The sequence below is a fragment of the Gopherus evgoodei genome, chromosome 1 (genome assembly GCF_007399415.2).
Source record: "Gopherus evgoodei ecotype Sinaloan lineage chromosome 1, rGopEvg1_v1.p, whole genome shotgun sequence".
In the NCBI taxonomy this organism is placed as follows: domain Eukaryota; kingdom Metazoa; phylum Chordata; order Testudines; family Testudinidae; genus Gopherus; species Gopherus evgoodei.
In genome coordinates this window covers 227,544,148-227,557,483 of record NC_044322.1, presented here as the reverse complement: position 1 = coordinate 227,557,483, position 13,336 = coordinate 227,544,148, and positions in this window count along the sequence as shown.

The following is a 13,336-nucleotide window of genomic DNA, read 5'->3' as shown; positions in this document are numbered from 1 at the left end:
GTCTCTCATCCCTTCCACGCCCTTCCACCCTCTCTGGGTTTTGCCTTCCTTTGTCCTGATTTATATGGTAGAGACTGGAGCCATCCATTCCATCCATTTTAATGCTCCAAAACGTCTGTTAGTCTATAAGGTGCCACAGGATTCTTTGCTGCTTTTTCAAGGAACAATATAGGAAGTAGGGTTGCCAACTTTCTAATAGCACAAAACTGAACACCCCTGCCCTGCCCCGCACCTTCCCCAAGGCCCTGCCTTTTCTCCCAGGCCCCCACCCCCGCTTGCTCCATCCCCCGTCCCTCCATCACTCACTCACCCCCACCCTCATTTTCATGGGGCTGGGGCAGAGGGTAGGGGTGCAGGGGGAGGAATGGACTCTGGCTGGGAGTGAGGGCTCTGCAGTGGGCCCAGGGATGAGGAGTTTGGGGTGCAGGAGAGAGCTTCAGGCTGGGACAGGGGGGTGGGGTGCATGGGGAGCTGAGGGATCCATCTGGGGGTGTGGGCTGTGGAGTGGGGCTGAGGATGAGGGGTTTGGGATATAGGAGGGGGCTCTGGGCTGGGGCACGGGGGTAGGGTGTTGAGTGCTGTGGGAGGGGACTCCAGGCTGGGGCATGGGGTTGAGATGTGGGAGAGGGTTTGGGGTGCAGGGTCCCAGTGGCGCTTACCACATCTCCCAGGAGGCAGGTGCCAGGCCCCTGCAATCTCTAGACACATGGGTGGCCAGGGAGGCTCTGTGCGCTGCACTCGCCCCAAGGGCCAGCTCTGTAGCTCCCATTGACCGGGAATTGTGACCAATGAGAGCTGCAGAAGCGGGCAGGGAGGCTCCACATGCTGCCCTCATGCCTACAGGTACCACACCCACAGCACAGCCAATGGGAGCTGTGGAGCCAACCCTTGGGGCGGGGACAGCACATGGAGCCTCCCTGGCTGCCCATGCGTTTAGAGGCTGCAGGGACCTGGCACCCACTTCCAGGAGCCGCACCAAGCTAAGGCAGGCAGGGAACCTGCCTTAGCCCCAGACCCCCGCTGTGCAGCCAATCGGACTTCTAGTGGGCTGATCGGCAGTGCTGAATGGAGCCGCTAGGTTCCCTTTTCGACCAGACATTCTGGCTGAAAACCGTATGCCTGGCAACCCTAAGAAGGAACCTGTGAATGAACCTGGGCTATTTCAAGCTTGTAATGAGAACCCAAACCAGATGAGTTTGACCTGATTTGTGTCTACAGAACAAAAATGTATGTAAGCCATACATGTAAGACATAGGCTGGTGGTGGTGTTGAGTTGGTAACTTCAGGTATATGCACTCTATGTGTATAATTAGCATGTAGCTACTCATGTACAGCTAACATGAAAATGGCCCCTTTCACATATCAGAGCTCACTTGTATAAACTGTGTCTTAAGAAGGGTGTGATGTACATGAACGTCAAAAGAAGCATTATTCAGATGCATTAAACAAACTAGGCCTGATTTTCCTCTCCCATTATTCTCTCCTTTGAAGTCATAGACATGCGTGAAAAGAAAATCTGTAAAATCAAACTCACATAGCAATATTGTAACAAATGTTATTGTTATGGGGATCTCAGGAAGCAACAGTGAACAGTCTGAACAATTCCATGTAGGAGGGTGTCAGAGACTTAGATGATAGCTGTGCTAAGTTTTTCTATGAGCAACTTCACAGCTGGGCTTTGCTGTGAGGTGGAATGGCTAGTGGAAAGCAAGTGTAAAATACAGAATCAACAATTGATTCTATGAAGGTGGACTAGTGAATGTAAGACTGAGAGCATGAGGCCAAAAAGAAATTTGAGACCCTTTTGTGTGATTAGTTTTGGGAGGGGAATATGGACAGAGATAATAGAGGAAAAGAACTTTACAGACCCAGCTATGGAGGGGATCACATGAAAAGTTGACAGGCAGATTGTAATGTGCTGGCTGATGTTTATGTGCAACCCTGCCCTCTGCTGGACAGACTCAATCTTGTGAAGTATTTGTGTTTCTAGTCCCATTAGAGGCTATGCAATAGGGCAGTGGTTCTCAAACTTTTTGTATTGGTGACCTGGTTCATACAGCAAGCTTCTGAGTGAAACCCTTGCCTGCCCCCTATAAATTACAAACACACTTTTTTATCTTTAACACTATTTTAAATGCAAAATTTATATCTCTATTGTTTAAAATGAATTTACCTTTTGTCACTGCTTTTAAATTAAGACTAGAACAGATTTTAATCAAATTATTGTTAAAAATAACTTTTTTCTGCTTATCAATAGTTACTGTTAAGTATAATTTAATTATTGTCAAGTATTAAAATAAATCATTGCAGCCAGAAAAAAATCAGTGAGATGGATGATGCTGTTCATTTGGCACAAGAAGTTTTATTCTTGGCCTTGTGTTAGAAAGGGTGCATCTGATGATGTCCTTCACATCAAGCTGGTTTCAGGATTTCATCTTTATTGTGGGAAGGCTGAAGAACCCACTCTTGCGTTTATGGGTAGTGGGAAATAGCAGAAGGACTTTCAGAGCCATTTCAGACACTTACAACTGAACACCGGAGCTAGTTTGGAGGCAGTTGTGTGAGTTTTGCTTTTGCTCCATCATTGATCATGTTGACAAACTGTTCCTGTACATGAATATCTTCAGCAGGTAACTGCTCAGCTGTCACACTGAAAGGATTCTTTACCGGAGAATGAAGTGTTTGTGGTAGCACTGGGAAATAGTGTGAGAACTCTTAATGAAGGGTTCTCTGATGTTCACTGATAGCTGACTTGAGAGCACTATCAATGTTGACTTCCTCCTCTCCGCTGAATGAGGAAAGTGTTGGAAACATGCCATATCTGTGTCCAACTTACAGCACCACAGATCCAACTTCAATTGGAAGGTTCTGATTTTATTAGGACTATCAGTGCTAAATGCTAAATGTTTTCCCTGAAGTGACAGGTTGAGGTCATTAAGCCTATCAAAGATCAAGCAGAGAAGCTATTTTCTTGTCACTGAACTTTTTGTTAAGCTCTTGTTTCTCTTTTTTGCAGGAAAAACTCTATCTCTTCACGAAGTATAAAAACACACTTGAGTGCACATCCCCTAGAAAGCCATTAGTGTGGAAAAGCAGAACTTTGTATTCACGATCCATTTTGTTGCAGAGCACTCGAAAGAGACTGTTCATAACATATGCCTTAATGAAGTTCACTGCTCATATAACAGCATCTACTACATCAAGGTACATTGACAATGTACTTTACAGTTAGGACTTGATGATGGATTCCACAATGAGTGACAATCACATTAGGTGACACACACTTTACCTTCTTCTGAAAGCCAGACCGTGCACCCATCATGGCTGGAGCACCATCAGTACATATATCACAAACATTTTTCCACTTAATGCCATTGCTTTTGAAAAAGGCATTCATCTTATTGAAAATGTCCTGTGCTGTTATGGTTGTTTTTAAGTTGTTCACAGAATAAGAATTCATCCTTAACATCCCCGGCATTAACGTACTGTATGAACTATCAATTGTGCACAGTTAGTAACATCAGTAGTTTCATCAAGTTGCTGGCTGAACATGCTAAAAGCAGAATGTTTAATTTCATGCACAGCTTGTTCTTTGATATCTTCAGACATCTCACATATCCTGCATTTCACAGTATCATTCAACATAGAAAACATATTAAGCTTTTTGGCAGTATCACTGCCAAACATAAGCGACACAATATCTTTGCAAGCTGGCAGAACACACTTCTCACCTATCATATGTGGGTTCTTGGCATGAGTGATTCGTAGAGACACAACATAAGAGGTTTCCACAGCTGAGGACATTTGCTGTCAGAAACTTCCACCTGTATGAAGCCTGGCTTTCTTGGCCATTTCTTCTCTACGTTTGAAAAAATCCACGTTTTGATTTTTATGCTCAGGATGTCTAGTTTCAAGATGTCGCTGCAGTTTGCATGGTTTCATTGGTTCAGCAGACAAAACTTCGCAGCAAATGATGCATTGTGGATTTTCAATAACTGAGGTAATGATGCTGGTAAAACGAGGTTTAATGTAAGATTCAAGGTACTTTAGCTTTTTACCAATAGAGGTGGCCATTATTTTCAGGAGAAAATATGCACCTATGTGTCTGACTGTTACATTATAAATTACGTTATCTCCCCCCAATCTCAGTGTTCTGATTAGTTGCGTTTAATGTATCTCTTCAGCTGCTGAACAATCAAGCCCTCTTGTATTGTCTCAATCCCAGGGTCGGCCTTAGGGAAAATGGAACTGTGGGTGAACTTCTATTTTGGAGTCCTTTGGAGGCAGAGCAGGGCTGGGGTGGAGCTGGGCAGGCTGGACTGAGGCTGACAGCATGGAACCCCCATGTAACCACCTTGCGACCCCCTGAGGGGTCACAACCCCCAGTTTGAGAACCCTTGTACTAGTGTAAACCCTTTGTCACTGAGAACTAATGGAATTTCTCCTGGTAGCTCAAGTGATGGAGGTTTGTCTGTTTTGGAGAGAAAAGTCTTTAGTTCTCCATCCTATTTTGTGTGTGTGCGCGCACTTTGGCTGTTTGACTATCATGCCTTGCCAGAACACCTATTACTGCACAAATATGCCCACAAACAGTTACTGCAGTGGCTTCTCATCTGAATCACTTACCGTGCGATTATCAGCCCCTCAAAAGGAGGGATATATTGCAGATTCCCTATCTTGGTGACAGAATGCTCTCTCTGCAAAATAGTCAGTGATTGGAAGGCAGATAAGTTTTCCCTTCTCTTGCCAAGCCAAACCAACTGAAAAATGTGTCTGGCACTATTAGGTATATGAGATAGTTAAATGCTCCCCAGCCCCTCAGCCCTCTACAGCTATCTGTCAGCAGTGTAGGCCTAATCATTTTGTTGCCATAGGTAAGCTGCTGTACGGGTGTGTGGAATATTGTGTGTGTCCACTTCCTATATTTGCCAATTGATAGAGTTAGCTTAATGCCAAGATATTTAAAATCTATTAAGTAGTGTGTTTTTATTAAACATTTAATACAGTATATTCCCTGTTTTCCTTCCATTTTTTTCTCCTTTGCTCTATTCTCTTCTCCCCTTGGGTCTTGCCTGCTTTCTCTCTCACTTTCACCAGTGATCACTTTCTTTATTCCCATACCTGTCACTTATGCCATCTGCACTCTTTGCACTCCATAACAAACTTGCTCTTCCACTCTGTCCCATTCTCTTCTGCTTAACGCTCCATCTCGCCTGCTCACTCCTATTGAACAGTGCAGCAGAGCTGGGTGACGTGATTCAGAATCACTGGGCATCCCTGGGTCTATGTGACTGCTGTTGTCCAGGAATCTCCCCTAACCCATCAATTCCAGTGGAAGGGTGAAGGGTTCTCCTCTGCACAAACCAGGGGAAGTGGGAAGCAGCTGGGTGTTTTTTCCCAGCCCATCTCCCAGTCAGCGGGGGAGTAGCAGTGAATTTCTAGGTCTCTATAGTTGTTCTAAACCTACATGAAGAAATTTGTCAGATGTTTCCCCAAGTAAGCTGAGGGATCTGGGTAGCTGCCAGAGGGTCGTGTTCACATTCTGATGGATTTAAAGTCATTTTTGAAGTAGAAAAAGGCAGGGGAAAATAACCTTAAAACTGCAGAACATACAGAAAACCCTCCATCTCATCCCAGAGCCTCAGCTTAGCTGGAAAATTGCCCCTGAAAGTGTTATCCTTTGTCTCCATGGCTCCTTTTTATGGCCCCTCACCCATATGGCTGCTTCCTTCCTTATTACCCCTCCACTTCCTCCCTCTCTCTCCTCCCTCCCCTCCATGGCTGCTTCCCCTTCTGCCTCATTTCCCCTCCCTGCCCCATGGCTCCTTCGCGCTCCACTCCCGGCTTCTTCACTTTTCTGGCATATGCCTCTGCTTTTGAGTGCCTCCAGTTTTTGGATGCTTGGCCTGAGACACTGAGGGCCAGACTTTCTGAGGGGCTGAGCGCTGCAGCTCTCATTGACATCTGCTGGAGGTGTGGGCGCTCTGTGCGTTCAGAAAGAAAAAGAAGCTGAGGGAAAAAAAGAAGTTGTTCACCAAGGCAACGCTATTTAATCAACCAAAGTATCCAGAGTTTACTGCCAACAATATGAATTTCAGTAGACCACATTTAAGAAGGGGTGGGGAAGCAAATGCCAGCAAACTAGTGATGTCTTCCCTTTGCCCTTCTAGAATCCTTGCTAGGTGATTGTTGCTAGTATTCTTAGACACCTGGGGTACATCTACACTACAAGATTATTTCGATTTTACATAAACCGGTTTTGTAAAACAGATTGTATAAAGTTGAGTGCACGCGGCCACACAAAGCACAATAGTTCGGCGGTGTGCATCCATGTACCGAGGCTAGCATCGATTTCTGGAGCGTTGCACTGTGAGTAGCTATCCCGTAGCTATCCCATAGTTTCCGCAGTCTCCTCCGCCCATTGGAATTCTGGGTTGAGATCCCAATGCATGATGGGGCAAAAACAGTGTCGCGGGTGATTCTGGGTAAATGTCGTCACTCATTTTTTCCTCCGTGAAAGCAACAACAGATGATCATTTCGTGCCCTTTTTCCCTGGATTGCCCTGGCAGACGCCATAGCAGGGCAACCATGGAGCCCGTTTTGCCTTTTGTCACTGTCACCATATGTGTACTGGATGCTGCTGACAGAGACGGTACTGCAGTGCTACACAGCAGCATTCATTTGCCTTTGCAAGGTAGCAGAGACGGTTACCATTCCTATTGTACCGTCTGCCATGCCATTGTAAATTGGCGATGAGATGACGGTTATCAGTCGTTCTGTACCGTCTGCTGCTGTCATGGGTGCTCCTGGCTGGCCTTCGTTGAGGTCGGCCAGAGGCACAAAGACAAAAATGGGAATGACTCCCCCAGGTCATTCCCTCCTTTATGTTTTATCTAAAAATAGAGTCAGTCCTGCCTAGAATATGCCGCAAGTGTACTAGAGAACCAGTGTACCAGAGAACCAGAGAGCACAGCCGCTCCGTGTCAGATCCCGCAGAAATGATGAGCTGCATGCCATTCTAGGGAGTGCCCCTGCAACAACCCCACCCGTTGCTTCCCTCCTCTCCCAACCCTCCTGGGCTACCGTTGCAGTGTCCCCCCATTTGTGTGATGAAATAATTAAAGAATGCAGGAATAAGAAATACTGACTTTTTAGTAAGATTAAATGAGAGGGAGGCAGCCTCCAGCTGCTATGATAGTCCAGGCAGTACAGAATCCTTTTCTTTAGACATGGGGGGGGGGGCTGATGGAGCTCAGCCCCCAGTTGCTATGATGAAGACGGTTACCAGCCGTTCTGTGCCATCTGGTGGGAATGATCGGGAGTCATTCCTATTTTTACCAAGGCACCCTTGGCCGACCTCACTGAGGCCAGCCTGGAGCACTCACAGGATGATGAGGACCCTATCAGTCATTTTGTACTGTACCATCTGCTGGAGGGGAGGGGAGGGGAGAGGATGCTGCTGTTCAGTGCCGCAGCACCACGTCTACCAACAGCATGCAATAGACATACGGTGATGTTGAAAAGTCAAGAAACAATTTTTTTCCCTTTTCTTTCCCGGGTGTGTGTGTGTGTGTGTGTGTGTGTGAATTGACGAGATATACCCTGAACCACCCCGGACAATGTGTTTGACCCTACAGGCATTGGGAACTCAGCCAAGAATGCAAATGCTTTTTGGAGACTGCGGGGACTGTGGGATAGCTGGAGTCCTCAGTACCCCCTCCCTCTCTCCATGAGCATCCATTTGATTCTTTGGCTTTCTGTTATGCTTGTCACGCAGCACTGTGTTGCGTCCTGCTGTGGCCTCTATCTATCATAGCCTGGAGATTTTTTCAAATGCTTTGTCATTTCGTCTTCTGTAACGTCGCTGTGATAGAACAGATTTGTCTCCCCATACAGCGATCAGATCCAGTATCGCCCGTACGATCCATGCTGGAGCTCTTTTTTGATTTGGGACTGCATCGCCATCCGTGCTGATCAGAGCTCCATGCTGGGCAAACAGGAAATGAAATTCAAAAGTTCACGGGGCTTTTCCTGTCTACCTGGCCAGTGCATCCGAGTTCAGATTGCTGTCCAGAGCGGTCACAATGGTGCACTGTGGGATACCGCCTGGAGGCCAATACCATCGATTTGCGGCCACACTAACCCTAATCCGACATAGTAATACTGATTTCAGCGCTACTCCTCTCGTTGGGGAGGAGTACAGAAACCGGTTTAAAGAGCCCTTTATATCGATATAAAGGGCCTCGTTGTGTGGACAGGTACAGGGTTAAATCAGTTTAACACTGCTAAATTTGGTTTAAACGTGTAGTGTAGACCAGGCCTGAGTCTCTCTTGCCCTGCACCTTGTGTACTCACTTACACCAGTGCAGAGTGGGTGGATAGCAGTCATGCTAAGTTGGTAACATTTTACAGCCACTTTGCACTGGTATAAATGCCTATGCAAGATACAGGGCAATGGAGAACCAGGAGGAATAAGCTGTTCGTCTCCAAGCAGACTGCTGGCAAACTGACACCCATCTCTCCTGCTTTACTGCTCCTTCCAATTTAGCAAGTCATCAAGGAACTTGGGAAAGTGAACACAAGAACTTTGTTAATTTCTCCTTTAATTTTTCCATTCAATAATGCAAGGTGGCAAGAAGCCAGCACCCTGGGGCAGATGGAAAGGATGCCCTAGTGGCTGGGGAGCTAGCCTGAGACCCAAGTTCAATGTCCAGCTATGCTGTATGCTTCCTGTGTGACCCTGGATATGTCACTTTGTCTCTGTGCCTCAGTTCCTCATCTGTAAAATGGGGATAATAGCACTGCTCTGCCTCACTGTGGTGTTGTGAGGATACAAACATTTCAGATTGTCAGGCACTCAGATACTGTGCTAATGAGGACTCAATAAGATCTAAAATAAATAGTTTCCCCTGTTGATTGTATCACAGACGAGTGTAGAAGTGTGTGCCTCACAGCTAGACTCTGACTTTTTTGCCCTTTCCCACATTCCTTTCAGTAGGACATGAGCTCTGTGCTAACTGTTCAGCTCAAGCTATTTTATTGGCAGATGTTACCCATAAATGTCATGGGCCTGATACTCCCATTTGTTGCTCCAATTTGCACACCATCTCCACACCTAATAGAGTTAAATGTCCTCTTCATTTAATAAAGAACAAAGTAGGCCTGGCTCTACCCCATCTTGCTATTTGAATACTATACATAACTCTTAAAATTCCATTCTGTAACTAGCTGTTTACAAACAGACACATCTAAGACAAAATAGCTGCGTGGTCTTAAACTACATTTCCCAGAATACCTCTGGTCTAGGGTCAGGGGTCACACCCCCTTCTCAGGGATAAAGGCTTCAGTCTAACACGTGCATTACTTTACAGGGGATGCCTGTTGCAAGGAGAGCACCTGAGCCAGCAGCATAGTTCCAGCTCTCACTGATCATTCTATGGCATAATCAGACATACAGTTCCCTTTGACAACATCATGCTAAAGTAGCTCTTTGATGATCTGCCCATAGTTTGGGTTACTCCATTGAAATAACTCCTTTCATAACACCTCACCAATCCATAAAAGTACAGGCTTTTCAAGTATCTCTCCATGTTCAGTGTATTCCCGGCCTCAGATTAAGATCTATAAGTTTCACATAACACCAAAACAAGAGAGAGAAATTGCTAACCAGGGAAAAGAAAAAAATAAAACCACACTTGTCTATTTCTCTGTCCTTCTCTTGGGCTCTCAGTCCAGCTACCTCTTCCAGGCTTTAGTTCCCCAGCCCATGAGAGACTGTCTCTCTTTTTTTAATCAGGGGATGAGTGGCAGGAGCAGTTACATAAGTGCTGCAACGCTGCAGCACTAGCAGTTTTCTCTCCTGTCCATGCACTGTACCTATCACTTGGTGTGCAGAGTGTAAGCTGGGGATGTGGGGGTGGGAAGGAGCAGCGGGAAGGTGCACTTTAGGTCCAAAGACTGCCTGCCTTTTTGGAGCTCCCTGCTAGCTCTTGGCTGGGTTGCTTGAGGCAGGGCCAAGGAGACTGAGACAGCCTTATGGACAATCTGGCCCTGGGATCATCTCAGAGGAGGGTGTGTGGGTTATTGAATCTCCATGAGCTGTTATCAATGCTTGGCTATTCTGTCAAGAATCACAATGGGTTTTATGATGTGGATACATATCCCATGGGAACTGGGCTAGGAACTCCCAACTCATTTCACGTAGGCCACTGGTAGCAAGAGTGAGACCTGAGATCAGGGGAGCTGGAACAATTTGTATAGTGGGGATGCTGAGAGCCATTGAACCAAACTGTAAACCCTGTATGTGATGGAAACCACTTCAAGCCAGGGGGTGCTGCACCCCTAGTTCTCGCACCTATGCCTGAGGTGTTTGGATCCATGGCTATTGCATGTATGGCAGCTGCTACGTATAGATTTGTTTATTCCTTGGGAAACATACCTCTGATTCTTACAAAAGCAGAAGTCTGAAGAAAAGGCATTTGTTTATCCCTTGGGAAACATACCTCTGATTCTTACAAAAGCAGAAGTCTGAAGAAAAGGCAATAGCTGTCATTTGAGAAAAAAGGTTTATTGGAATTTTTGTAAAAGGAAACGGTTTTTGAATACATTATAAATATTTTGCCATGTGTGTAATTGTTCAAATAAATAAATAAATACTGCAATATAAACAAGTAGTTTCTTCTTAAAAGCTGGTGATGGCCAGCACCTCCTTCAAACAACGAAACTGTCAAATCCCACTTCAGTTCTGTATGGTTAAATATATGCTTTGATGTAAAAGCCATTCTACGTTTCATGACCATTGGCGGAGAATAATTTATTAAAATAACCCCTTTTTTCTCCATCCCAAATAACACCCCACCATTTCTTGTGTGTATGGTTGTAGTGTAGCATTACACAAGGGTGGAGTCCTGCAGCCCTTACTTACATGAGTCCTTACACTCATTAACTCAAGTCTTGGAGACTCCCTTGTAGTCATTGGAGCTAAGACAATTTATACAGCTAAACATCTGCCCCATTAAGTTCAGCAGGATCACTCATGTGACTATGGGCTGCAGTATCTGCCTTTAATTTAGATTATGGACCTCATTCTCTCCTCATGTATGCTGGTGTAATCAGGAGTAACTCCATTAAAGCAAATGGGATTACATTGATATAAGAGGAGAACTGGGCCCTATGAGAATATACATTTATTCTTAATGCTCAGCTTTAAATCCAGCATAAATCACTAAGGGCGAATGATTTTTTCCTTTTGGCTATTGCAAATGTTTGTTCCACTTTAAGGTTCTGGAAAAGCACCAATGTGCACGTAGTCTTTGTCTCATAACTACTATTGCAGTCCAGAGTTCTCTGGGAGCAAAGTCCAATCAGAAAGGTACAGGAATCAAGTGGAATTATTAAAAAGATAATATATAAATAGTCATACCTGACCATTGTACAGACAGCATGGGAGAGAGTCCTGCTAAAACTTAGATGGTAAGAACCTCTCCAACATCCTTTTAGACTTAAGTTTACCTTTTAAAGCTAAATTATATTTGTTGTGGATTTAAAGAATTTTCCTAGTCTTGGTACACTGGACCTGATTCTGCTCTCATGTCACTGGTCTAAATCTGGAGTAATTCCACTGAAATCAGTAGACTTACACAGAGGTAAAACTATTGAGAGAACAGAAATAGGCCCAATGTCCATTCCAGCTCAAACTTTGATGGTAAAGATATGTAAGAAAGAGAAAGCTAATTTAAAAGACAGCAGCAGGACAGATCCTGTGCTCATTTGTAAATCCAGAGCAATTCCACTGAAAGCAGTGGTCCTGATTCTGATACCACTTGACTGGTGTAACTCCATTGCTTCAGTGGAGTTAACTTCTGATTCTCACAGTTGTGAGATCAGAATCAGGCCTGCCATCCCTTATAGATGTCCTTATAGTCTAGACTATTATACAGTTATTAGGATGTCAAAGGGCTATTAAATGCATTTAATAAATATAGTATGCAGATAAATCTGCATCTGGAGGAGAAAATGCACAAATAAAAACACATTAAACATCCATTACATTAGACTCTTCTGCAGAGCACTTTGGGCCTGATTCTGATCTCTCTCTGGTGTAAATCAGGAGTAATTCCAAAGCAGTCACATGGACTTAAAACCCATGTAAGTGAGATCAGAATCAGGTCCAGTAAGAATGATGAGATGGGAAAATAGCTATATGTAGACACTGGGCCAGATCCTCACTGGTGCAAATTGGTTTAGCTGTGTTGAAGTCAGTGGAGCTATACCAAAGATCTGACCTTTAATCTATAATGAAAAGCACTGCACTGCAGTTCCTCTCAAGCAAAGGCCCTTCCAAAGCCAGAAAACAAGCTTCTGATGATGAGCACTAGCAAGGTTGCTGATCTTGTGAGGACTCCATTCTGATTTCCTTATGCCTCATTTCTGAAGTGTTCATTATGGCTGGAGTAGCAACAGGAAAACAAAGCGAGGCTTAGAGTCAATGTTCTTATCTCATGGATTCCTTTAAGTTTAAAGATGCAGGGTCAGATTCATCCCTGCTATAAAAGAGTCAGTTTATTTATATCATGGATTAATCTGGCCTGAGAAACTTCCTGAAACACTCCTGTATTTTAGCAGGTAGTGCTATGGTTTGTTCCACATCTGTCTGCACATTTGGTGCTAGTGACTTGATTCTGCCTGATGGAAGACACTTAGATGCAGGATCAGTCTGTCATTCCCTCATCTGGATAGGTAGCCATTTGAGTCAGGAAAGAGAACGCTGCCCGCTGGAGTTGAGTTCTTTCCTACCGCATGTCTGGGCAGGCTTCCCCATGTTAGAATTCTGATAAAATAAGAACTGTCTTGAACCATCATCCATACCCAGAGCCCAGCCTTTTTGGAGGCTTGAACACCTGTTTCAATTTTTTTCTTCCATATATTCATTACTCTGCTCTTGAGTTTTTCAGGGCGCACAGCTGAACTTCCACATTAATTTTAGAGCTTTTCTGCTTTAACTATACTTGTGGAGTACCAGACAATCTCATCATGAAAGATGAGTTTTCCAGCCCAGAAGGCCCAAGACGATTATGATAAAATTCAGACAGACCATCCAGACTTTACCTAGACCTAATCAACCCCCTGATCATTTTGAGGTGTGTTCATCTTGAATTTACTAGCTACAGATTTTGGTGCATCCACATCTTAACTAAAGATGAGTAGAACTCAAGGTGGGTGGATGTGCAAGTCCAATGAGCAAGCTTATCCATAATGTATACTGACCGCTCTGATCTAGAATTAGGCTGGCTTTTGTTCTTAGTACTTGGAGCTCTTAAGAAGAATGTATAAAGA